General features: G+C 42.9%; 1 protein-coding gene and 1 long non-coding RNA gene across 2 annotated transcripts in view; one reads left to right on the top strand and one right to left on the bottom strand.

Moving 5' to 3' along the window:
• LOC110837873 (membralin) overlaps nt 1-26,941 on the top strand; it is a 294,281-nt gene that overhangs the window by 244,619 nt on the left and 22,721 nt on the right. The window contains exon 16 of the transcript XR_015537727.1: nt 2,479-2,528. The gene's annotated coding sequence lies outside the window, so the exon portion shown is untranslated. The remainder of the gene's footprint in view (nt 1-2,478; nt 2,529-26,941) is intronic.
• The window catches only part of LOC147872230 (uncharacterized), a 74,120-nt gene that overhangs the window by 28,860 nt on the left and 18,319 nt on the right, over nt 1-26,941 (bottom strand). The window lies entirely within an intron of this gene.

Here is a 26,941-nt window from a genome sequence, read left to right as displayed (position 1 = left end):
TTTCTGTCCTTTTACTGTGTGTCTTCCTCATGTCATCTTACTGATGTCCCTCCCAACAGTAACAAATCAACATTTCATCCACGAAGTAATCGAAGTTTGGGTTAGCTGAGAAATGCACACAGAAGTTTGGTTGGAAACACTGAAAGGGATAAATCGCTTGGGAGACCAAGTCGTAGTTGAAAGGATGATACTAAAGTGGATCTTAAAGATGGTGATGGCTGAATTCATCTGACTCAGGGTACACACTGACAAACAGGCTTTCAGTAGAGGCGAGAGTGACCCTGGCCCTCCCAGGGACTCTGTTCCGCGAAACTGGCGCGGTGTTGAAAGTACGCGGTGATTGCCAAGGTCTGGTACGGATCAAATGGGATTTTATTTCTCGAAGTTTCACATACACTCGCTGATCTTACGTACGTTCGTTCGTTTCCATGGGGACTGTTACAGAATTTCTGTCTTTGTGGAAGTAACAAGTTTTTCACGAACTTCAGCCAATCCTTTTTATTTTATTTTTTCACCTGCTCACGTGATCCTATTTCCGCGCATCTCCAGAATTCCTCCATGCTAGAAGTCATTAAAGCCCTCGCAGATATTTTTCGATATCTGCTTCTGAATGACTTATAGGAGTATTTTCCATGCGAACGAGCGAATGGCAGACGAGGAATCGGAAAGAGATTATATTTCTGTTGAGACTAGACAGAGAGGGGAGCTGGATTCTTTGCAGTCTCCGTTTTGTCACCTCTGAGCGATATGGGTTAAAAAAGATGGCTACCTCACAACACGATAGGGACATGCAATCCCATGGTGCCCCATAGCGTTCCAGGCCACTGCTTCCAGGAATGCGTGTGTTCTGTGATCAGTCCGAAGTTAAGTTTGCATCATATTAATTACAGCTCAGAACAAACGTGAAGACACTTTGATTTGGCGTTTTTAATATATGTAATATCACATTTTTACACATCATTGACAGGAAAATGAGTTCCTCCATAAACCACGTCACGTGGAATAAATTGGTCATGTGAAATCGGCTCGGTACTTGCTGACAGGAGTCGAAAACGATGATGATGGAGGCAGCAAGGTCGTCTGAAAGATGGTCAGTGGCTACCAGACGACACGGCACAACACCCCGGAAGGCAGCCGTGTTCGCACCGGTCGCTTTGAGAACCTGAGGTTTCGACTATATACATCCACACAAAATACAAAATTGTGAATTTCGCAGAATTTTTAGGTAGTTTATGAAGTATTCAGTGCCATTCGTTACGTTGAATGACGATGGAGTCGCTTCGGCCTCAGAATCTCCCTGCCGCCATAATGAAATTGTCAATCGTTAAGTATTGTGTGTGAACTGGAAATTAATGGCTCTGTGCGTCCCTTTCTCTTCGTTAAAATAAAAAGTGTGAACGGAGATTAAAGAAGAGAGTGAGAACTGTGTTTGGTGATTGAGAATGGTAAGTCTGTGGTGTATAATTTGAAAATGAGTTTTCCGCTACTTAGAGGTCTGTTTTTTTTTAGACAGCTTGTAGTTTGAATGAAACCTCCGCCACCAGTCGAACTTCACGTGATAGCGCCGGGGAGTTGATATTGGCGAATTTTGTGGCTACACAAAAAATTCCACGTATGCATTGCTCTTGCTGCAAACACAGGGGTGAATGAATTGCGAATTGAATTAAAATCTCAAATATTCGCGTTTTCATTAATTTAGTTGCAAATCGAGGCACGTGTCCTGATTTTCATTTCAAGTTAAAAAGGACAGTCACAGGACCGCTGATTTTTTATCCTGTTACTGTGCTGTCCTCTGCTCGACCTTAACTCACGGGGCAGGATGACACATGCGTTTGTCCAGACGCCTCTCGAGCTAGGACCCTTCGCCGCCGTCATGATCTTCCTCAGCACTTACAGAAACCTGCGTGCATCATTTAGCAGTTCAACTGACTGCACATTTTATATACGCACTTTTTCCTTCTCACCTCGCGCACAATGCATTGACTTCTGTGTCATCCAAACTATGAATGAAGTGCCCTGATTTAGTATCTTGTTTATTTGTATTTGCTTTGAATGATTTCTTATCTTTTCCAACCAAACTGAACTTAATTTAACTGGGTTGTTATCGCAAAGACAATGAGTGATACGTTCTGCAAACAGCTGGTTTTGGTGCAACGCATTTTGAACTGATTTTTCCTTGTCATTCCTTAGCTGCCTTTCTGTCTCAAATTTATTTATAGTCGTGCAATTTCTTGATAATTTTACTATAATTATTTTTCTGTCTCATGGTGTGTCAGTTACAGTAAATAATTGAATTACTATGTCATCAACTTAAAAATATTTTCCTCAAAGTAAGAGGCTAACTTCTTCAAAGAAGATAAATTCACAATTTGATTTGGAACACAGAAGCACTTTGACTGTAAATTAAAGTATTTTTAAAGAAGTTTTGAGCCCACTGATAATTTTAGATCTCAGCTAAATTTATTAATGTCTTTTCAGGTGACCGGGCGTAACGGATCACGCGGTTTAGGTCTTCATAATTCCAGATGGTGAGTCATTAATAGTTATTATTACCATTATAATTAGTATTAGTATTATTGGTAGTAGTAGCAGTAGTAGGAGTGGTAGTAATAGAGTTAGTAATGCTGAGGAATAAACGTGTCCTCGAAGCCTCACACCTGTATCTGTGTTGGCAGCCCTGCGTCTAGGAAGCCCCCCGCGGTGCGTGAACCCAGTTGATATACCGCCATGAAATAAAACAGAACTCCGTGCCATAAAACGCGCGGTTTTACGGCGCAATCGGCTTTATGAGCCCGGGAAAACTCGGGCTCTTCGAGTTGGGGCGAAAATTTCGTTGTGACAGAAAAGGAACCGCGAGGAATTCATTATGGTCCACCACTTGCGGAGTTGTTGCTTACTTTGTCATGATCCCCATGATGCATTGCGCGGATTACTCCTGTATCGGGCGGAGTTTGAGCAGATTGGGTTACATTTATAGCATCAGGAGAGAGCCCACGTTCAATATTGGCTAAGTAGTTCAAACTGATAGAATGAAACGAAGTCATTAAAAACTTAACTTTAATCCATTAGCGTACTTTGACGGCTGAGGGACGTCCGATAATTTCGGTGATGTAATCGTGTAATGTAGCTGGAACAGACTGAGAATATTTTGCATGCTGTGAAACAGAGTTTGTATATTTATAAGTTAAGTTCTGAGGGATTTATTTTGCAATCTTTGAATGATTTATGAACCTTCTGAGCAGACGAAATCACATCGTCAATGTTTATCTGCACTCATTAACGAAACAAATCAATGTTTCTTCACTGAAGACTTCTGTTGCTTGCTACGGTCTGACGGTGTGATACGAGCGTTCAGTTTGTTACTCTCTTGCAAGGTCCCTTCACACACACACACACACACTCACAAGCTAAAGAACAGCTTCATTAGTGCCACCTCAGATTGATGACGATCCAGGCAGCAAGGGCCTCTGAAATGTCGGTATACCAGAAGACAGCCATCTTCATAAAACATGAAGTGTAAACAGTTTTTAGTTCCCATTTTAGTTTCATTTAGCGGCTCGCAGAAGAGACCAATGCATGCCCTTCGTAGCCATGTGTGGGATGACGGCGACGACACACGGGCAATTGTTTCAGTACGATCCAGTGCGCATATGTTGGGCTCGTTTTACTCTGACCTCTCGAACGGAAAAGGCAATGTTTTGTTCTGAAATGTTAGACTACTGCTTAATACGAAACATGGATTAACAATGAAGAAGGAACTGTTTGTTTCAAGAAGTTAATCAGGTTTAATACTATCGATTGTGCATTAGGCTACCTTCCCTTAGCTGAGGAAACTAATTGGACGCCGTGATGTGGAGGCGATAATGAAAGGTCCTGCCTGCAACCGCGCAGAACACAACTTCAGTGCGTTTAACCTGCGCGTTTCACTTGTTGTTCGCTGATCTAGCTACCTTATACATGGTGTCACTGGCCTGCCTACAACACATTAATTTGTGGAATATTAGATAAACACATTAACTTAATGCCTAAGTCAGGGCAATAAGATTCCAAAAGATGGGACTACTGAGTAAATTTAAGTTGGGTTAGATTATGTTTGGGACCCTTACGTTGCGTTGCGTGGTTAGGTTTGAATCGTTTTAACTTTTGTTATTATGGGATAGTTATGTTAAGGTCACGTATCCGTCAATGTCATTGAAGTTCAGAACAATATCAACTCTAGGTTTTTCTCACTGAAGACATTTAAAAGTTCCAAGGTCATTTAAGAGGAATATTTCTAAATCTTAATCTGCCGAACGTTGTGTATCTTAGTGAACATACTAACGTATTGTTGAGGTCGCAGAAAAGTCAAGGTCATGTTATAGTCACAATATAAGTCCATGGGTTTTCCGAATAGAGAGCTTTAATTTTTTTCAAGGTCATCCGAAGGTCATTTCCTCAAACGCATATTTCTGCCGATCAGCTGGAATCTGAGTGAACTTACTCATGTCAGTTTGAGGTCACATACAGGTCGATGTCGTGTCAAGGTCACTACAGTAATAGTCCGAGGGTTTACCGATTAGAGGTTTTTGAATTATTCATTTTCATTCGGCCGTCATTTTTTCAAACGCATATTTCTGCCGATCTGTAGGAACCTGAGTGACCATATTCATGTCAGTTTGAGGTCATGGATAGGTGAACATTACTTCAAGATCACAACAAGATCAATCCAAGGTATTGATTAATATAGGCCTCTAAATATTCCAAGCTCACTTTAACCCTTACCGGCTCCATTAACAGGTCTTATTGTTTCAATATATTTATGAATTTTATTTCTGCATGTTTTTTTATAAATAGTTCATATTACATTATCGTCTGCCCTCGCTTCCTCCCACAGTTTAGTTTTCACAAAGTTTGGTATGAACTAGAAGATATTATACTAATACTGGCCGGATGTGCGTTTTTCTTTTAGACATTTGTGTGTTCGCGAGCGAATGATAAGACGAGCCGTGACTTAAACCGTTGCAAAATGTGTAAAAACGCATTTGGATTTACGAGCTTACGGTGTACCGATTCAGAAACTCAGGTATGTGGCTCTAAGATTTTGTCCCAGTATGGATTCCAGTCTCCTGAATTTTAACACTGCATAGGCCTGTGGAAGGTTTTAAACATTTCAGAAGAACATACGCATTGTGCAGTTTATTGGCCCCATCATCAGAATGGAAGTCTTCTGCTCAGAAGTCGACAGTCCACATTTTGACCGTTATGAAAACCTCAGATCTCTTTTAAAGCCCGTTGCTTGGCTGGAGAGACTTTGAAAACGGAGTTCGATCCAGAGACTATGTAATGTGAGCGAGCGAGCTTCTCACTTACTTAGTAGCCAGGACTTTGCAGTAGGGATCTCATGTTACTTAACTGTTTGTGTGATTGCAGCGGACGCAGACACACATCCACACTGGTACACTAATTTGCATAGATTAATTCAAAGTAAGCAGAGTCTGCCCAAGTCACAGTAAGCCGTCACGCCGCTAGAATATAGCAATTTAACGCCAAATTAAACGACGTAATTTAAGCTTTGGGTCGCCTCGAATTTCCCATCCATGCTTTTACAAAGCAGCCAATCACAAACGAGGAAACGTACACTACATACTAATACTCGTTAATCTGGGACAGAATGTCGTCTTTACACTAATTTACCCTGCAACTTCATCGGATGTGTTCTGTTCACACCCAATTTCGGTTGCCTTACTCGAATGTGCATTACGGGATTTGAAATATATGTTAATTAGAAATGTATTTTAGTAGTTAATATTTACAGTTAGATTAGAGCATAGCAATTGGACGTTTCTAGATTTTTTTTAACCTGACTCAGCCTTTTAGCACCTTGGTTATGCAGCGTCGAATGGTGGGTTGATATGTGAATTATGAGGTGGAAAAAGAATGTGGATGGAAGTGACCGTGGTCTATTTGAACCCGGATCCCCAATAATACAAGTCAAAGGTAACAACCATTGAACAATAACGTTGTGTAATTATGCATGATTTTGTGGATTCTGCTGTGCTCTGAGGGTATACGTGTTTTTATGGGTCTTGAGATCGTAGTTGAGGGAGAATTCAGGTTACGCGTCATGTAACAAGGGAATGGCAGTATAATTTGTGTTTTTGCCTAGCGCTACTTGGATTTTTACTCAAAGCGAATTGGCTTGTGTTTGTACGCATACGTAGCCTCGTATAGTGTAATTCAAATGTGTTAAAGCATCCGCTAATTAGCAAGGGGAAAAATTCTTCACATTAGTGACACGTCGTGGCTTCATAAATCAGCTTAAAACCTGTCTCTCGCACGCTGATCGGGTGTTGGTAACTTTGTGTTTTCGAGTGTTTCATGCGTGTTGTTGTTATTATTATTAATATTATTATTATTATTGCATTCGCCATTTTACAGGGCGTTGACTTCTAAGTACCCGAGACAAACCTTGCCCCTGAGGTACACAGTGCAGCAGCTATCTGAAATACATTTTGTTTTTAATACGTGCTACATGCATTAAACAGATGTCGTGTGAGGCATTATTATGCATTTTACATCAGCGTCTTTCGAATGATGTATGATGATCCTAGAATGGTTTATTGTTGTTGTTGTTGCTGTTGCCATTCCACCAGTGGCTTATGAAGACGACACGTCATTACATCAATATGCGTACATAAACTCAGCAACACTATTGCTCACGAATAATTTTTGGAAATATCCCTGTGTCAAGTAAAATATTTTCCTCAAAATCCGACCACGCTATCACGCCATACATTTCTTCTGTCAAAATACGCCGCTGCGACTACCCAGTTACTGGGCTGACTAGTAGCCGTGTAATGGAATGAATCATACGGCGAAAACCCAGGTTATGTCATGAGTAAATTTAGTTTAAAATGCCCTTCTAATTCCTTCATATATATTGACACGCGCGATCGACCAGTGCAGCACGAAGCAGCGCCCAGCCATCTCCTGATGTTCCCATCAGCATCGTGCGCCATCGCCTAAAGTGCGTTTACGGTCATTAAATTTCAGTGAGAATCAAAGGAAACACGTGACTGTGACTGTGACTGAGGCGAGAATACTGTTAATATTTGTTAAATGCGCGTCTCTCCGACTGTGAGTCCTGAAGGTTTGACGCAGCAAATACCAAAGCCACGTCCCACCCATCTTGTCCTTCTTCACGTATGATGAGAATGGCGTTATCCACCGTGAGCCCATCGGGCAAACGTGCGCCCCTTTTAATGTTGCTGAGGGAGGACTGATGTTGTGTAAGGGGTGGGAAAACCTCGTTGCTGGTGTTGCACATGAATCTTCGGCGGGATGACGAGCGACATTTTGGCCTGGTTATTGTAAACGGCGGGAAATATAGTACGGAAAGACACAGGTTGCCGATCCTGACTTTTGTATTGATTGCCGAGGAGATTATCTTGAGAGTGCAGAGTTGCTTTCGTCGCATTTTACGTGCCAGTAGAGAATTCGCCACATTCAGTCGATTAGTCGGTCAGTTGGTCTGTCATTAGGTTGCTCATTAAGTCAGCCACCCATCGACACGGTCAGGCAGCCTTTCTGCAAACGGTGATTCAGGAACTGAGGCAGTCGGTAATGCAACCGATCGTGACCTATGTTTCTGTTTTGGAACTTTGTCTCAGTCTTGTTCTTTGTCATGTGAGACTTCCCGCTTGTGTATGAAAGTTGCCCTCACAGCTCGTGTGACTTATGCCGCTGTTGAACAGAGTAAAGAGAATCCTCGTGCCGAGTTAGTCGCTCGGCAGAATAATTTAAATCAGAGTTTCTTAATTAAGGAGCTCTCTATCTGACACCAGTCGCTGGAGAGGTGTTGCTATGGTAATCAGGAAGGAAGGAAGTAGGAGAGCAAAATTTCGGGTGAAGGAGCAACTGGAAATTGGGACGAAATGCTGGAAGTAACGAAGAGGCGAGCGATTCTCACTTTCCGCTTCTTTCGTCCCGCATCGGATCGCAGTTTTGTAGGAGAATCAGCACATTTCACGACCGATCCCTCTAGATTGGACACTTGTTCGCAAATTACGGCTCGCAGGGCATGCACGGGCACTCGCCGGGTGTCGGAGTACGAGACAAACATCTGAGCTCGTTGGCAACAATTCACCAACCGAGGGTCGCGGTGCTTCTAATCTCGCGTAGACGCCGGCAATCCTAACTAAGTCCTTCGTAGTTTTTCTCATTATCTGCTCCTGGAGCAACTGCTAGGATGAGTCCTTGATCAGTCCACCACGGTTGTCTTGCACGATCTGTCTTCCTACTTTGTAATCGTGTGCCTTATCCGGCGTTACGTAACCAGTGCAACCAATAAAATACAGTTAACTGTACAAGAAAGCAACCCGCAGATCCCTTGGAGTGCAATGGGCAAGATACATCACTTACAGCCTCCTGCACCTCATTTCACCACAGATTTATGTTTTTCTCGAAGGATATTACGGTCGAGTGGTTTGTGCCTCTGCCTTGCATTTGGGAGGTCCCTGGTTCGTATCTCAGCCTGGAGACCGGCTATTCTGAGTGACGTTCTTTGTGGTTTTTCTAGGACCCTGCAGGGACGTTCTGTCACAGAACGCTAAATTAGGCCACGGCCGTATTCTGTCCGATTCATTATTCACTGATCTCACCCCGTCATCCGGTTCTGTATCGTCTGAGCTACTGGCAGCTTCTTGAAGTAAAGAGATGCTACGGTGACCCGGACGTAGACGAAATATCGAACGACTTTAGCGCGAAGGAAATGTTCCCACACGGAAATTCAATGTTACGCTTCACTTGGATTGTTTGCCGTGTAAACTGTGCAGCCAAGTCGACTGTAAATCGATCTGTCAGAAAATCAACCGAAGAAAGTAGTAGATTCTACTCCCGAAACATCGTGCCACGCTGCGATAAATGCTTCAGTGCGTAATATGCGATTGACTATTAAGATCGTGACCGCGGAAGACGTCCGTGTCCTGTGAGGGCCATCGGAATCGACGGGAAGAAATTTCGTTTTCGAGCATTCGTGTGCGGGCGACTGAGAGGAAACGCGAGGACTTAACGCCTTCTTGAACGTAAAAGGTCCACACACACACACGAGAGCGAACGTGCGACTGCGTTACAGTGGGTGAAGGAACGAGAAGACGAAACACATGCATGAGCAGAAATGCTCCGCCTTGTTTTGAAGTCGTGTTTCAGAAAAAAGTAATTAGCATCATTGCAGCAAGGCAGCGGAACGCCTGCACAATTGCACGAGCGATGATGTCCAGTGCCAGCTGCGAGGTCCGCTCGTTTTAATTCTCTCCCATTCCTCCTCAGGTGTTTTGCAGGGACTCCGGGAAAAGTGTTCCTCTCATGATTTTATGTTTTCCACACAGAAATTTTTTCATATGTTCACGTCGTCTCTACGGACACGCAACAGACGGAAGAGTTACTTAGTGTCCGACGGCATTCCTTTCAGAATTCGGATTTAATTATGTTTTCTCTCTCTCTCTCTCTCCTCAAATTGTGTGACTATCCGTCTGTGTCTCTGCACTTCATCCACCAATTCACCGATCCATATACAGCCCATCGATCACTACATCCATCATTACGTTCTAATCCATTGGATCACGCTCTTTTGTTTTCGTTTCTTTCTGTTCTCATTCTTCTCCTCTTTGTCTCATATTTGGGCGTAATCCTGCTGGTTGGATCTGCTTGGTCTGCACACGCTTAGCATCGAAATTGTTGCCATTCGCAAAGAATCAATATAAAGCGATGATTGGATACGTGAGAGTGTGGTGTTGAAACGCAAACAGAACTCCCCACAACCTCTAGTATTTACTACTATTTATATCAGTAATGAAATGTGCAGAGGAATTAAAAATTTGTGGAACTGTCCGACAATCTTCATGCTTCACCGCGGTGCAAACGCCTTGAGACACTCTTGCAAGAAATATGCACTATCTCTTGCTTGTGATGTATTAAGCTAATCTCATGTAAAGAGTCCACAGCGAATTTGGTGCCTAAAAACATTTTTCTAGACACAGATGTCCCTCGTCTAAAATGTAAACTGCACTCCAATTAGAAGCAGAGTTTCCAGAAGTGTTTCTTTTTTCGATTTTCCGTCCCTGGCCGATCTTATTTCGTTTTGAAGATCGCAGTCTTCTGGGTTTTAGCGCCGTGTAGTCTGGTACGAGTCTACCAACGTTTCATAGGTCCTTGCTACCTCCATAAATGTTGCACCAGGTGTACAAAGTGTTGCATCATATGAAGCCATAAATTGCATCGTTGCCGTACTATTCGGGTGATGAGACCAAGGAAGGGGTCCGCAGTGGCCGCGGGCTCTGAGGCTCGGGCCTTGTGCCGCTTGGTCGCTGGGACCGTGGGTTCGAATCCCACTCAAGCCATGGATGTTGTGTCGTGCTGTCCTGTGTACAGGTAGAGGCCTTGCGACGGGCCGATCCCTCGTCCAAGGAGTCCTACCGAATGTCTATAGATCGAGTCAACGAAAAGTTGGGACCCGCAGTGCTCGGGCACTTGAAGAACGGGTCGTTCCCAGTATCCCGGTATCCCAGAGACCGAGGATGGCGAGATTGGCGGTGCGTGTAGAACGAATGGGGGGGGGGGGAACATGTATACAAAACTTTCTCCGGATAGTCTGAAGGGACGAGATCACATAAGGTACATACGCAGATGAGAGAATAATATTAAGATCGATCGTACAGAAATTAAAATGTGGGGGTGAAGGTTTCGTTGGTTTCATCTGGTTCAGTACATTGACCGATGATGGTCTATTGTGAAAACTGTGAACATTCAGGTTGCATAAAGACCGGGCAATTTTTTTAAGTGGATGAGCGACTATCAGCTTGTCAAGAAAGGTTCTTCCCCATGAGATTTCTCGTTCAGTTATAATTATCAGTTTTGTGCGTTTTGTGTCGCTGATGTCCGTAACAATGCTCCCACCTTGACAAACTTTAAGTTGTGAGCTCTTAGGTGGTATATATACTAACCACTGGGTTTTAAAGGGTTAATAGGTCTAACAAGTAACATTTGATGTTGAGTTACAAATCGTAGTGACTTAGGGAATGCATTATTCCGGTGCTAAATAAGGCTGGACTGACCTGCAGTATGTTTGCCCGCGTAATTCCCTAGTCTATCTGCAAGTTTCTCAGTCACTGTCAGATGTTGGTACTGCTGAATAAAATATGATCTCATGAAGAGGCGAACTGCAGGTTCATAGGGAGAACGGAAAAAGACGTCTTCTGCAGGAAGATGTCTGATTTAATATGATCAGAAGGCTCCTCGATTCTCTTTAGATTCCACGTCACCTAACCCGCGCGTTAGTCTGACTTCCGATGGGGGGCGGTCTCCCTACAATGACTTCCAAGTGAACTGGTGTTTACAACTCTAACAGACGACCTAACAAACACTTCACAGGGGAATTCGAAAGTTCAACACAGCTCGTGGCAAAGTTCTGCCATTGCACGATCCTAAGCTAATTTCATCCACCTCCCATTTGTAAAACCTGTCGCCCTCCCTAAGACCCCATGTCCATCCCAAGACATTTCCCTGCAGAACTCCTGCGTGCGTAGTTGTTCGTTTGTTCCCATTCTAGCCACACGCCTGAGTCGACTTAGTCCCCTAGATTTCGCTACGCTTATGATCTGTCATCAACACGCAACGCGTTTTGTAAACACGCGGTAGTGACTGAATCGACAAAACATTAGGAGACGATTTCCCATTTGCGTCGCCGTTCTTTAGAACGCACACCGAAGCAAACCGGAGGCGACTTGTGTGATCGCCGATCGCTGTGCACTAGGTATCCTTCCCCTCCTCTCCCCCCTCTTCAGTTTTGCTCTCCGATTCGATAAATTGCCGTCTCTGACACTGGCAGTGTAAGAAGGGAATAAAGTCTGTCATGTTTTTATGAGCAGCCACTTTCCGTCGGTGTGTCTATGAATCTAAATAGCGATTTTCATTAAGCGTCGTGCAAATGTCGAACAATTCGAGGTTACTACAAGTCAAGAGACACCAGTTTTCGTGGTTATATTCAGTCCCTCCAGGCTTCATTCCTCTCCGCGGTTTTCCTGGCGTAATCTGCCTGCCGTTCGACGCTATGTAACGTATTTATTGGAGAAGGAGTCGATAAATGAACAAGGAGAGAACTTAATTCCATTGCAGAAACTGCAAAGCAGCGCCTAAATTCGGGGCACGCAGACTCCGTATCGTCCGTGTAGTATTAGCATTATTATTTCATACCGCTCCAGATTTTTACTGAATTAGTAATAAGACAATTTGATGCCCTCCAGTTCCAGCCTTCATCTTCCCTGTCTGCTGTTTGACTTCTCTACGTGCCCTCTGGAGAGAAGAAAAGAAAATGCACGTAGTGCAGGCGTACTGCAAAACACGCGCCTTCTTTCTTGTTCTTCTCTTTTCTTTCTCAGTGTGAAAAAGATGTACTAGTCTTTAATACGAGGTCTTATTTCAAGAAGAACGGAGTGTCGATGTTGGTTTTCTGAGCTGTTAGGCCGTGTGGGTTGTAGGCGGAAACGAACTTTCGGAAAAGATAAAATATAACCCGTAGTTCATATCTGAAGATGGAGACAGTATGTTTTGGAGAAACGTTTGTGTGTACCTATGACTCCACGCGGTGCTACCACTAAACTATCCAACATCGACATCTTTGCCGCCTTGACAACCTAAAGTCTGGTGCAGTTATTTTCGTGGTTTCTTATTGGGAAACTTGCCAGCGATTCCTGGGCTCATGAGCTGAAGGAGCTTGCGGCCAGGTGCTTTTAAGCATCCGTAGAACAACCACAAGCACTGGTTCAGGTGCGGTGCAGGGAATAATGTGATCTCATTTGTTGGACCGGGGGGGGGGGGGGACCTTTTAAAGGCCGGTCACGAGCAGTACCAAATGGAAGAGTCTTTATTTTATTTTTAAATAAAGGAGCAAGTAAGAATTGAAAACTAGGGAGTGAGGTAATGCGAAGGTGTGCTAGTACTGTAAGCCAAGCCTCTCTGGCCCAAAGGTTTCAAGGATTACTGCCGGGTCAAGTCAGCTCTGCCACCCGGGACGTCGTTCCGACTTCCTAGAAATCTCTCCCACGAGAGATGAAGTTGGTCTCGGTGGCATGGAATCCATAGCTCGCCGCTGATCACCTCCGACTGGAGGATAATAAGCGATCCTACTACGGGCCAAGAACAGCTGAGTAACGACGCGCCGCGTATTTCTCTCCTCAGGACGCGGTTCTGGTTCCTTCAACGCGTCTCCTCCAGCTGCTACCGGAGTGAGTGTAAAATTTTCCTCGCATCTGTGATTAATTTTAGGGCCTATACTTTTAGTCGGTTATTTACAGCAGAGCTTCTAAAATTTAGTTGTGTTTTTTTTTTTACCACGATTCTCCCAAAATGCGGATAGAAGGTGTGTTCGCGAAGTGTCGGCGTAGTTCTCATCGCGCGTCTTCGCAGTTCTGTGCACGAAATTCGTGGCATGAGCCCGCGTAATGGCGAGCCCGAACCTGTCTTGTCTCTTTTCCCGCGGCATGTTTCGGATCCGAACGGAAGTTACACAGCTGTTCTGTTCTTCAGTACAGCAACTTTAAATATGTATGATTAAGCATTGGCATCGCTCGTTCTCTTCACGAACTTCGCACATGCAACGCGAAGACGAATTCACAAACTCTTAGACTTGGTGCGTCGTCCATGGAAAGTGACATTTGTACGCGGCTGTTGGCCAAAACTCTGCTGCTTCATTTTAAATACTAGCGAATATTTGTCTTACACTTCAAAATGTATTTCTCGGTAATTTAAAGTTTTATCATGACTTCCCTTTGAGTCGCTCTGACCTGATTTTCCTCCTTATTAATCTGAATTTCCTCATCAGGAAATACACCACCGCAGTGTTATCGTCGTCTGTTTCAGTTCTTATTTCTAGAGGGACGAAACAGCCTTCGTAAATGTTTAATCTCCGCGTTCACTTTGAAGCGCCTCGCAGGTTATCTTTGTGTGACATTTTTTGTACAATTACTTGCTTTCCGCTCGCGACATCGCCTGTCCCGAGTTATCAGAAACAGGAGCCACTTCCTCCATCTTTCCGACTCACTGACTTCCTGATATTTCCTGCCATTTTGTTTACGTTTCTCTTCCCTCCGCTGCACTTGATGATGTTCGAGAAGAAGAGACGAGAATCACATGCGTCATGCTCCTTTGCTCAGAGCAGCTACGACATCAAAATGAACTCGTTCATCGAGTGGGCTGTGAAATAGAGAATTACAAACCGGTAATGTAATTAGGCCCATGCATCGAAATGAAGACGAAATTAGCTTGCAAGATGGAAAAAAGGTGTTTCGGAAGGAAACGGAAACTTGTGCGAAACTCCTTCTGCGTTCTTCAGGTTTTCAGGCAAAACGCTGTTTCCGAGTGAGCGATGACTCCCAACGGCATATTTTCGTACCTCAGTTCACGGAGCCGAATTTCGGCGAAGGTTTTGAACTTTAGTTTCAAATTCCGAGGGGGAGAGACCAACCGAAAGACCTAGCCTTAGACGGGGAGGGGATAATATTTAAGTAAGTCTTCGTGAGGATTGAATTCATCTGGCTCAGGACGGGGACCGGTAGCGGGCTGTTGTTAGCACGATAATAAAAATTCCATGAGGGGGCGGGGCGTTCACTTCTCAAAATTAACTCTGCTCCGAGGAGCTAGTGTAGTGAACTGGATTATCCAGTACTGGGAATCTGTGGTGGCAGTGATGAACGTACTGTTGTGGTTCTAAAGCAGTTGACTAAATGGACTTACGGCAATTGAAAACTCTGTATCGTACACGTGTCTTAAGTGTGGAGCGTATTGAAAACGGTGGCTTGAAATCACGGAGGGAAATGTTTCATTGGTCCATTGGTGTTGCTGTGCCACTATTATAAAATACTGCGCCAACTGATGTGAGTATTTTATTCTGTTTCTTGTTGGTAAGTCTTTTTTTAAGTTTGTGAGGAGGCCTCAGACGTATAAACTACCGAGAGACCTCATAAAAGATGTTCTTATTCTTCAACGTTGTATTCTCGTTGTTGTTGATTTGTGACTTCTCTTTCAATGAAAGATGCTCGCTGTTTCTTCCAGTCGCCTCGCCCTTTTCTTTGTAATCCAGCCTGGCAGTTGCATTCTGCCCTCCCAATCAAAGTGTAGAAGCCACAGCCCTTAGAAATAGTCCACAGCCAATCTCGGGCCCCTTACATGTAACCATGGAAACAACCTACTGATTGTTGTCCCGTAATTCCTCCGGGTCTGAATTCTTGTGATGCTCCTTCTAGCTTAGTGTGGGCATGAATAGAGATTTTCAGTCAGACTCTGTAATAAGGATGCCAATTGTAGCAAGAATCCACAGGAAAAATCTGGGTTTCAAAGAGAAAAATCTCTTATGTTTCGAATAACACTACGCACTTCGGCGTTTTCAAAGTTCCTGCGCTAAGTAAGATTTATTTTATAACGAAAGTCAAGTTTATATTATCATAATGTAGTCTGTGTTTGTCCAGAACATCTGTAATTAAAATTGATAAGAAGATTATTTCAGTAAGGGCTAAATCTCCTTGGTACTTTCTAATCTCCTACAATTAATAATGCCAACCATTCAGACTTTCGAAATGGGCGTGACACTTTATATAGACCATTTTCTTCATATTCGCTTCATGCCAGATATTATTAATTATGTAACTTTTAACTGGTCAAAACATTTTAACACTCCGTACTTCAGACATTATTTACAACAAATCTTTCCTCTTTGGAATTTTCCGCCGAACGTCGCCGTGGTCGAGTGGTTGGCACCCCTGCTTCGTCTTTGGGAGGTGGGGGGGGGGGGGTGAAATCTCGGCCCGGAGACCGGCTATCCTGGTTTTTCTTAGTTTTCCTCAACTGCAGGGACAGTGCCTTAAATTAGGCCACAACCGCTTCCTCCCACGTCCATTAATCGCTGTCATCGTCTCATTAAATAAACTATAAATAGGCGACTCCTTTAATTTTTTCCGTGTTGTCCCGTACTTGGGGGAAATTTCGTGACTTTGTTGTAACCAGTGTTTTTATGCTAGTACTAAGTGACTACTCGCGAAAATTCTCGTGAATAAAGCTTCTAATGCAAAACGGAAATGGCTCTTTTTAAACAGACTTTTGCTAGAGAAGAATCAAATTTGTGTTGTAATGTTTGTTAGTACGAAACTAATAGAATTTATGAATGAGTGTGTCCACGTAATTCCGGCCCCTGTATATTTCCTACGTTAAATAACAAGATTGAAGTACGTTATCGGTGTTTGAGATTGCTGTATTATTAGGTTAGACCGTGTCTGCGTACGGACCCATCCTGATGTGTCTCTTCTGAGGCTATTCCCACGAAACCTGGCGTTAGATGTTCTCACCAAAGTTTCTCGTACGAATTTGTCGTCATTCCGCGTCTGTCCATCAAAGACCTGCTTTGAGCCAGGCAGAAATCGAACTTTGTTAATTCTCTCAGTTCATACATTGAAATGCAGAACCCCCCCCCCCAAAAAAAAAAAATTAATATGTGCAATTTTTAATCTAAGCACTTTTCGATGTGTAAGATCAGTGTTGTTATGAACTCTGCGACAACAGCGGCACACCACGGACATCATGGGTAAGTGTCATAGGCACTGAATAGCAAAGCAAAGACTGTCAGTTGCAAGTCCGTGTCTTCCGAGAGGAGTGCGTTCGTCTTTTCTTGTCAGGTGTTTGTTACGCCATTCTTGCTCGTATTCCTTCAGTTATTACGTAAGTCATGTATGATCTGATTTACGAAAATATAAAGGCACTTGTAACGCGTTGCCGAACTTAGTTATGACAATATTTTGGCTTTCAGCATGTTTGCTAAGACAACGACGCTTTTTACGGATTCTTCTAGAGTTTTAGCAGCGTAGATTTGATGAAACGGAATTTATAGGAGGGGGTTGGGAGTTGGGGTAGAGGATAGTTCTTTGAGCGGTTGGCAGCAGTGTTCATGCGAGACTTTTCCCCCAGAAACTTCATGCTGGATGTGTGTCTGTTACTGGAGAAATTGTGATAGTCAAACGGGTAATTTGTGGCTGGCGTCACTTGGCAAACAGCTTCATACAATGCACCATTGTACGACTTCACCGAAGATTGTGAAGTCGTCAAGTTGCGTGTTACCTCTCATTTGTTTGTAACTTAATTTTAGAAGGTGGCACAAATTTTCGCTGTCGGTAATAATTTATCAAAATAAGTTAGCGTTCTTTTGTGTTTGCTAAACAATTTAAAACATCCGTCGCTTCTTACATTGTGAAGCCACTAAGATTCACAAGACAGCATTTTTAATAATATTTTACATATTTAATTAATTAATCTTATCCGTCTAATCACAATTTAAAATTTAAAATTTAAAATACCATGTGATGCTCCTTATCGAAACATTCGATTTACATTTGGAACATCACTTTCTCACTACATGTTTCGGTTCATAGATGAACCATCTTCAGGTGTGTAAAAATTACAACTATATAAACTTAAAACTTAATCATAATTTCTTATATGCAACTTTTTTGTAGTTGTTTATCAGTTGCATATAAGAAATTATGATTAAGTTTTAAGTTTATATAATTGTAATTTTTACACACCTGAAGATGGTTCATCTAAGAACCGAAACATGTAGTGAGAAAGTGATGTTCCAAATGTAAATCGAATTTTTCGATAAGGAGCATCACATGGTATTTTAACTATCTTAATTTTAAATTGTGATTAGACGGACAAGATTAATTAATTAAATATGTATTTTCACAATATGACGCAACTCTATCATCTCAATATTTTACATGTTATTTTATCTTAAACGATATAGTATATATCATGTGGTGAGGATGATTTGTATTTTAAACGTGGATTTCTTCTCGTCAGCCATCCTCAGACTCACCGCCGTGAAAAATTCAAATCCTGCTATTTGTGTTTTGTCAGTTATAATCTTGTCTAAAGTGTCGCTTTGAACTTGCATCTGAGAATCTTACTGTAATCGAAACTTGTACTAATATATATTACGTCTTGAAAGTGATTAGTAAAGTGTGCGCTATAATTATTAATTTATACTGCTTAGACTGAACCACTTAAAAGAAAAACAAACTACGAGCCATAAATCCCCCCCCCCCCCAAAAAAAGCTTATTTATGTCTGTTAGAATTTTAGTGTGCGCCATTAATAATCATAAGACGACGTGATGTGTGGATGTGGCGGCGATGTTAACTGAGTGCAAGAGCGGCACCAAGTGCTGTGTTCTTCGTCTGAGCGTCTGTCTGCTCCTGAAGTGTCTGAGGGAACACGTGACAAGCCTCGAGGTGCTTCCTCTGTGCTCAGTGCAATCTAATTTAGGATTTCCAATAACACAATTAATTAATAAGTTGAGTGCTTTAATTACAGACTTGGCAAAATTACTGTTTCTGCACGTACAGAAAATCAGGCTGTTTCAATTGGCTGAGTCTTCTTTGATCTTGAGCGCTGTGCAGTGGAAAACTGACTGGAAACACAACATTCTCTTCCATAATGGATTTAATTTTAACTTTTCGGTTGTGCATTTGTTTGGGCGTAAATCAAGCGTCGTTCAATAGAAACCTTTGCAGTGTTGACAGCCTAACTGCGTGGGGCAGATTTCTAGTTTCGGAACGGGGCTCAACAAGGTCTCCTCCTTGGCCCAAATATTTGTTATCTTATTATTGGACCACGATTATTAGCCAGTTTAATTTACTTTAGATCTTCATGCACCATTTATTTAAGGTACATTTCCCCCTGTCCACGCGTTGGACTCCAAAGCGGCCTCTTCCCCCTGATACCCAACGAAATTTGTTTGCGAATGCCTGCTATTTGCTCTGTCTATATTCTCCTCCCTGATGAAGACTGCGTAAGACCCTGCGTCAAGAAATTATATTATGACGTGTTTATCCTTACGCGTTGCATTATGGGGGAGGTTGGCTCCGTCCCTCAAACACGAGTAGCTTTATCCTCGCCGAATTCTGAGTCGTGAGGGTTGAAAAAGGAGTTTTATTTTACATATTTAATACTTTGTTCCTGCATTCATGACCACTTCGGTCTCCTTGCATTTTTCCTCGTACTTTGTTTTCTCTCTTTACAAAAGCTTCCGTTTTTATTTTTCCTTGTTTCTTCCCCCTTGCAATGTTTGTCCTGCTCCATTCCATTTCAACCCTTCATTTCTTGTTGCATAATCACTTTCGTATCCCCCCCTACAGCATCTCTTCCTCCTTCTTTCTTTTCTGCATTATCACGTTATCTTTGCTCTGTCGTTTTGTTATTTCCGTTACATTGTTTAGGTTAGGTTAGGTTAGGTTAGGTTAGGTTAGGTTAGGTTAGGTTAGATTAGGTTGGGTTAGGTTAGGTTAGGTTAGGTTAGGTTAGGTTAGGTTAGGTTAGGTTGGGTTAGGTTAGGTTAGGTTAGGTTAAGTTAGGTTAGGTTGGGTTGAGTTAGGTTAGGTTAGGTTAGGTTAGGTTAGGTTGGGTTGGGTTAGGTTAGGTTAGGTTAGGTTAGGTTAGGTTAGGTTAGGTTAGGTTGGGTTAGGTTAGGTTAGGTTGATTATTTTCGCGTTTTACAGGAGCGTTCTTTTAAGATAAATTCCAGGAACGACGGAAGAAGATTGTAAGATCAGGAAGTTGTCCGTACATATTCAACCTGATTCCTTTCTGATCATTCGTATGTTTACTTTACGTTGCCTATTCTTAAGTGCCTCTACGTCCGTCTTCACCCCGTGTTGTGCGCGCCAGTGGAATTTTTGCGGTAAACGCCGGTTTGCATTTACTTCGGTTGCCACTTAAGACCGCTTTCACTGCATTCCCTCTTACCCGCGACGTGTTTTCCTTCGTCTTACTTTGAGGACGCATAAAGAGAATTGAATAATAAATGCGCTTTGTATTGAGTTCCGTTCAGTCGCTCAGAACGTAGAGCTTCTGTGTAGGAGCAAACGGGGAGGGGGGGGGGGGAGAAACTAGCACGGGAAGACGGAGACAGTAAGTAAAATTGCAGAATACGGCAACGAGCGGCTTGAATTCGGTACCTTCGTCAGGAAAGACACCCGCGCGCAGTTCCATTAGACCCCGGTCTGAGGTCCGTGTCCCGCCTGCGACAAGCTGTCCGTCAGACTGAGTTATTTATTACCGCTGAAGTACCGAAAGGCTGAGGCGAAGAACTCGGCCTTCAAGACGACTCTTGGCGCTTCTGCGTATTCCTTGTGGTGTCTGAGAGTACAAAAGCCCCTGTGCACTGTGTACGAAGTCTGCGCTACTATCAGCTACGCATTAATTAATTACCTGTTTACGAGGTCGAGCCTTCTGTCCAGGTCGAAGCGTTCCCAGAAAGAGACATTGAAAGTCTAGCTGCCTGCATTTCTCGGAAACGGTTGGAAGGACACGGGTCGGCTTCTGTTCCTCTTACCGAGGTGTTTGACGTAGGGACTGCGAAGCCGACTTGTATCTAGAGGCACCTGCTCCTTCTTCTTCTTCTTCTTCTTCTTCTCAGTCGCAAATTGTCGCTCTTAATCGTGATATTCGACGTTACATAAATTCTGGAGTTGTAACCGCGTCCTCTGCAAATTGTGTTCTGCCACTCACATTTATTTATTTATTATTATTTAGTGTTCTGTCTGACGACAGGTCCATATGAACAGGATCCTTCCATCCTTTTCTCGGACTGGGACCTGTTCATATACGTTCTTGGCAGATGATCCAGAAGTGGTTTGCCATTGCCTTCTTCTGTGTGTGAATGGAGTAATTGTTGGGATGCCACGGAGGAAAACTCCGTGTTGCCTAGACCACGGCCTTGCCCAACACAAGTTATAAATTCGGGCACCGCCGGGAATCGAACCCGAGACCCCAGGATTACAAGGCCAGCGTTCTAACCGCTAGAAATGAGGACCGTAAACTGTCCTGCAATGGAGTACACGTAGCTTTCAAAGGCGCTGTTTACCATTTTGAATTTCTTCTTTGGTCTTTGCAAATTCGTTGCTGCGAAGCTAATCAGCTGCACATAATCGAAATTTTAACTCATACAATTAATACTTCCTCTACTTAGATTATTGTTTTTCCTTCATTACTGTATATTGTGTTTAATGCGCCTCACGTCGAGGAAAGTCCACATTTTGTATGGTAATGAGATGTATGTTTTATGTCGCGTGTTATTGTATCTCAGTACTCTGAGACGATATTTCGAGTGGATTTATAGATTCTGTGGTTCTCCTTCGCATACAGGCCAAAAGAGAATTTGACGTACAAGTTCATTTTCGTTCCTGATTTATTTAGAAAACTTAGGCCGACGCAGATAAAAACCGCGCGTTGTTGGCTTAGAGTGTCAAGAGAGAGCAAGAGAATATATTATCGACGATGAAATTTGTAGGAGAAAAGAAGTGTCTTGCGTCTGTAACCAAGAAGGCTCCTTCGTAGCGACGAAGGGATTAATCCGAATCATTTTAGTAGTACTGCAAACTGAACGTACAGACGCTACACGACCCTCTCACAGTTCATTGTGCGTTTGTGCCGATGGCATTCGATGATCGTGAGTGACGTAGCCCGAAAGAGAATCCAATTCCTTGAAGAGGGGCAACGGCGAAGTCTGGGGTCCTCGCTGGGCGGTGAAGGTGGCGACGTCGCTGTGTGGACTGCGATACCGACGTTTCGGAGAAACGTACCTTCTCTGTCTTCAGCCGACATCAACAAGAGAGACGCCAATGAACCGAGGGTGAACTGAAATGTGATGCACGCTGTTGGAACATTCCAGTATCGCCGGCTTCAAGTAATAAAACCGACTTTTACTCTTTCATTATGAGAATTTATGTTTCGATTTATTGCTTTTCTAGACGCAGTCTTGTCCTTCTTTATCTTGTCCGGGGGCTGACGGTCGTGGACTTCGTATGACTTGTCGCCCTGAATTAGTCTCTGCTGAGACATGATGAACTTCGAAGCGCTGACTGCACACACGTATTCTCAGAGTGCGTGCTTTGCTTTCAGAACATCGCCCATCGAAATCCGCTGGTTAGAATCTAACGCACCGCTCAGTGTCTGCACGGAACTGTCGCATTGTTTTCTTTGCGTTTCGAGTAGTGTTTACCGTACCAGAAGACGTTTAGAACAAAAATTGCAGACATTTGTGAAATTTTATATTTCATGTTGGGCACGAACGTTTGGTACGTTGGACCACCTTAGAGAAACTGCATAAGTCCTGTTTGAGCTCCATGTAACACGAATGACATTTCCTCTAAATCCGTTCAGTAGAGTTTTATAAATGGAACACGTTATTTGATATCAGTGCGTTTGATAAAATTGGATTTTTAAACAGCATTTTAAACTTTGCCAAGAACCCAGTACCGTCATTTAATTGCAATTTAAAACTGTTGTTGTGGTACAGCATGTGCCTGTCAAAACAGACTCCTTTGCAGCAGTATTTTCTCATACTCCAATTCATTACGATGTACCTGGGTATGCGAAATTATCCCTATAGCCGATTTACACCTTATTAACACATTTTCCAGTCTCCAGACATCTTTAATTCCTTTTTTTTAAAATTCGTTGATGCGTTGGACAATTTGTTAACGTTCGGTGTAATAGTATTGCTACATTAATCATTGTTTTCTTACTGTACGCTGCATGGTCTGTTCGCCATAATTATTTGTTCTGTAACCGCAGGCTCTGTCCCTCTGTTGCTCATAATTACTGTTTTCCTTAACACTGTGTGGTTTACATTGCAGTATGGATGTTTCGGTTAATTTAATTACCGCTGTCATAATTAACTCTCGAATCGAGCATTTGGCAGGGCTGTCACGCGTTTAGGAATCTCGTCCTTAATGTAAGTATCTCTGTGGCAGTGTCCAGTCCCACAGTGGCTTAAAACACAAAACGCATCTGTTTATATAGGTGACATAAAGCGTGTGACCATATATCACCCTCAGATATATCGGGGATCACTTTACGGCGTAACAAACCAAGTTCAAATCCCTCAGTACGTGAAGTTTTTTTCGTTTCGTTTTGTTTTGAAACGTATTCAGACGTGGCTGTAGAGACGCTTTGCACTGTGTAATATATTCCATACGCTGCAGGTGGAGTGCAGCTAAGCCCAGGCCGCTCAAGCGATGTTACCTACTGGATAATATATTATCAGTGCATGCTGGCTGGTTTTAACGATTTTAGAATTCGCCTCGCCGTCGCAAACATCTGCTCCTATCTTGATTTAATAGCGTTGCACAACATCTGCCTTGAATGTCATTTCTATCTTGCGATAGGCTCTCTGGCAAGAAAATTGTCACCATAAAGATATAGGTCGTTTCTATAGAAGTGATATACCTGGGATTATTTCTTTCTTAGTGGAAGAGTTTCTTTTTTCGGGACAATAGACACCGGATTAATGTAGTGTCTTGAGTTAGTGGGTGCTTCAGATATTGTGAGCGCGTTCATAAACGCATGAAACCTCATGCGAGTATTAATGTGTTTTTTTCTTGTATTTTCCTATAACAAGAGTGTGCGTGTGCAGTCCTGTGTGACAGAGAATCACTGCTATTCTTTGAGTTGAACAGAAGAATGGCGAACCTCTCACTAGATGTCTCAGAGCTTAAGCAATGAAGCTGCTGTTTGCTCATCGATCCTCCTGTGTTGACGGCGCAGTGCACACCTCAGTCCTTACCTAACCTAACCTGCATCACGCCACGTTAGGTTGGGGGAACGTTTGCGTCGAGGCGTAGGTTTTAAGGTGCTCGCGGGCAGTGGCGTAAGATTCGAGGTGTTTGCAGGTCAGCAAACCCGACAGACAACCACTTTTGGTGCCGGGCTCGTTCGTGTCGACGTTTGCAGACACGAGGCCCCACACGAAAGAACGTGATGTTAAACGTTAGGACATTTTCGGTCTGAGACCTCTTGAGACAAGCCGGTCTTCAGACAGTTTGGAGCGTCGCGTCCAGTTGCGCGCTCGCCCTGGGAGCGTCAAGACACTGTACGTCACATGACGAGATGCAGTTTGATGAAGACTGAGGGATGTACCTACAGAATTTGATCAACGTCTGAGAGCAAATAGTTGTTTTTTTTCTCTCTGAAAGTCTGAGGCTTGTAGCGAGAAGATCGCTCTGCGTGTTTCGTGCGGAATAAATGCATCATCTTCACAGGACAAAAAACGTTGTATGAAGAGATTCGTTATTCTGTAATTTTACATCACCGTCAACTGACGGGTTTTCAGGTTACGGCGTCGAATCGGGTTTTGTGTCTTTGTGAGTGATGAACCAGTGGTCATGTTAGAAGTAACGATCATTAATATACTCTCTATTTTCACTGGCCTTGATGGACTGAAGCAAGCGCGCAGAAAACGAGATCAGGATACCAGGTCCCCAACTGGGAATCGAATCAGGTACTCCCGGAATATCAATCAGAGTTGTAAGACGAGTAAGTGCTCAGTGGTTACAGCAGTAGTGATAGACGTATGAGAAGTTACGAGCGTAACTTTGAATTGTATGCTTAAACTCAAAAGAGAAGTTCCAGGAAACTCGGCCGTCGTATTCGGTTGTATGCTTCCATGTTTGTTAGGAAGCCTGGGGTAAAGTAAGTCATTATAAAAATTGCTCGCCTGACCTTTGTCCATCATATGCGATAGTATGTTTAAGTTTTCTGAAACTTGTCCAGCGTACTTGTCACGTTCACTACATTAACATATTTCTTATGTTTTGTTCGATCCTTCTTTCTTTCTTTCTTTCTTTCTTTTCAATTTCATTTTTCATTCAGCTGTTATTATGTCATCCCTCCGATGTACTGGAATATTATTGGTCGTTTAAATTCAGGTTGAAATGTCTTTTATAAACACTTCTATTAGGCAAAGTCCTCAATCAAATATTTACAGATTTCATGCGATACGTGTATCAACAAATCATGTCGGATTACAGACGTGGTGTATGTCCCGCATAAAATGCGCTTGTTTGAATAATGGCGGCCGAATCCAGTGAATTAGAATTCCACTCACAGCTTTTGCTAATTCCGTTCCATTTTAAAATGACATACATTACGGCGAACGTAATTATATTTTTAAATTAGCGCTACAGAGCGAACTGTATCACGTGGCAAGTGTCATAGGAGCTCTTTTGCAAAGCTTGTCAAGTCTTAAATCACTTTTACGGAATCAAGTGAAAATATTAAGTGATTAGACCTCGGTGCTTGTGTCACTGTTGATTCCGCAAGAGGGTTTAAGTAGGACTAGTTAACACGTGCCGCGGAGTGATGTCATTTCTAGTTGCATTTGGTCGAAACCACAGATTTAATCGGTAATTTACAAAACGACACTTCTCTGCTTTTTGAGAGAATTTTGAGCTGTTACTACGATGATGCTTGTTGACGGTTTCCCACTAGAATCACGTCAGTCCAAGTCTTCATTGCTCGTGGCCGGCGTTGTCCATCGTATAGCGCGTTTTATAAAAAGACTGAATGGGTCTCGGGATAAGGTCCAATGGCAGAGTTATGTGAATACGACAAGGAACTATGGGAATGCATACGACCACAGACCTAATAAGCTACTGTCAGCGTCTCGAGAAGGACTTTTATCCATGAAGTTAATTGTTTAATTAGGTGTTGTTGAAGAATGTTATTAAAACTATTTCCTTGCAGGTGATTTGGTCTCCAGAAAGAAATGAGAAATTGAAATGGCTTGTTTGACGATTCCACTCTTGCATTTACTGATGACCCCAATAATTAGCACGGCCATTTCCACCTATGCCATTACAATGAGAAATGTTGTTTCAGTCAGCGACGGCGAAACAGAATTTCCAGAACGTTTCCTTGTGTGTAACTTTCTTGTTTAACAGCCCCGGAATACGTAGAGCAGAGTTTAAATCACATTTCGTTTATTTACGTTTTAAACCTGTCTCTCGAGACGTGTTTTATTATAAGATGGCCGGAAGTGTTCTCCAGCCGAGAGCTATGGAGCAGATCAGCGCAGGAACAAATTGTAGCGTAAATTAAAAGCAGGAAATACAGAAAAGGGGGAGCACTGCACTGCATATCCCAAGGGAGTGGATGTAGGAGAAGACAAAAAGTAACTCGCGAGAGCAATTGAGAAGTTGCGAAAGTTGGCCAGAACTGCTGCAGTTTCCTGTGACCGACTCTCACAGCTGCTACAAAATAGCCACGTATCGATCTGTGCGAAAGATAAACGGATTATAAATTTCTGCAATGGAAACACAAAACAAAAAATGACGTGTTTTTTTCTGACTTAAAATTATCACTGAGGGGGTTAAGAACCGCGATTTTGGGACACTTAATATCGTGAAGATAAAACTCCACGAATATTCGTTCTCCCGCTGTTGCTTATTGAGACTGGGTTGATCTTAGGGTTGTCCAAGAGCTGGTCATGAGGAAAAAATATCGTCCCTACCGGGAATCGAAATCCTGGTGTCGAGTCACAATACTGAGTCTCTGAGGCTTATATTGTTTATATATATATAATAAGCACATAAATGTGACGTCATTTAATTTCACTGGTGTCATTATGGGATACGTGCACGTGCCAGTGTATTTTTCCGCAGGAGATGAGGAGAATTTGTCGACACTCTCGAATTGTACAGGGACTCGGTTCCCCTTTGCTAGCTTGTCAATGTAAGTAACAGTTTGTCGAATTATTTCATTGTGTAGAGGGTAGAAAAAATGAGTGTCGCTCTTTTATTGAGAGAATGAACGTTTTTGGGATCTACCCGCTGCTGTATCCATAAATCAGAGGGATTTGCGAGTAGGTGTAGTAAAGACAGCAAAATGTTTTACGGAAAGGCTCGCTGTGTGTGGATTTAAATGTGAACACGTTCCGCGAACTGGAGGTGGGGATATTTTTATGTTCTCCATTCTGTGTTATTGTATTATAATATGGCACGTAGTACTGTGTGGACTGACAAACCACAAGAGGACTCTGACCTACGAGGCAACAGAACCAGACCTAATGAAAACGTCACATATGA

This window comes from Zootermopsis nevadensis, unplaced genomic scaffold (assembly GCF_977971745.1).
Source record: "Zootermopsis nevadensis isolate Lab colony 2312 unplaced genomic scaffold, Znev_1.0 Znev_ptg000029l, whole genome shotgun sequence".
In the NCBI taxonomy this organism is placed as follows: Eukaryota; Metazoa; Arthropoda; class Insecta; order Blattodea; family Termopsidae; genus Zootermopsis; species Zootermopsis nevadensis.
The sequence above is the reverse complement of the archived record's forward strand: the minus strand, read 5'-3'. Positions and strand labels throughout refer to the sequence as shown.